The sequence below is a fragment of the Penaeus monodon genome, chromosome 23 (genome assembly GCF_015228065.2).
Source record: "Penaeus monodon isolate SGIC_2016 chromosome 23, NSTDA_Pmon_1, whole genome shotgun sequence".
Taxonomy (NCBI): Eukaryota; Metazoa; Arthropoda; class Malacostraca; order Decapoda; family Penaeidae; genus Penaeus; species Penaeus monodon.
The window spans coordinates 41168832-41169038 of NC_051408.1; positions in this window are offsets into that span (position 1 = coordinate 41168832).

Below are 207 nucleotides of genomic sequence, written 5' to 3' on the forward strand. Positions count from 1 at the left end.
GTGAAATGAACTACCTTTGCAAGGCATTTTTTTAATAGAATTTCAAATAGATATTGCCAAGATTGATTCTGCATTTGCCATATAACACTCAAATATGATCTTCAGCCTTTTGAAGTCTTGAATAAAGCAGAAGATTAATTTCTTTTTTGGTATATATTGGATGAAGGAAGTAATAGATGAGGAGTCTCTGCATGAGTTTGCATACGC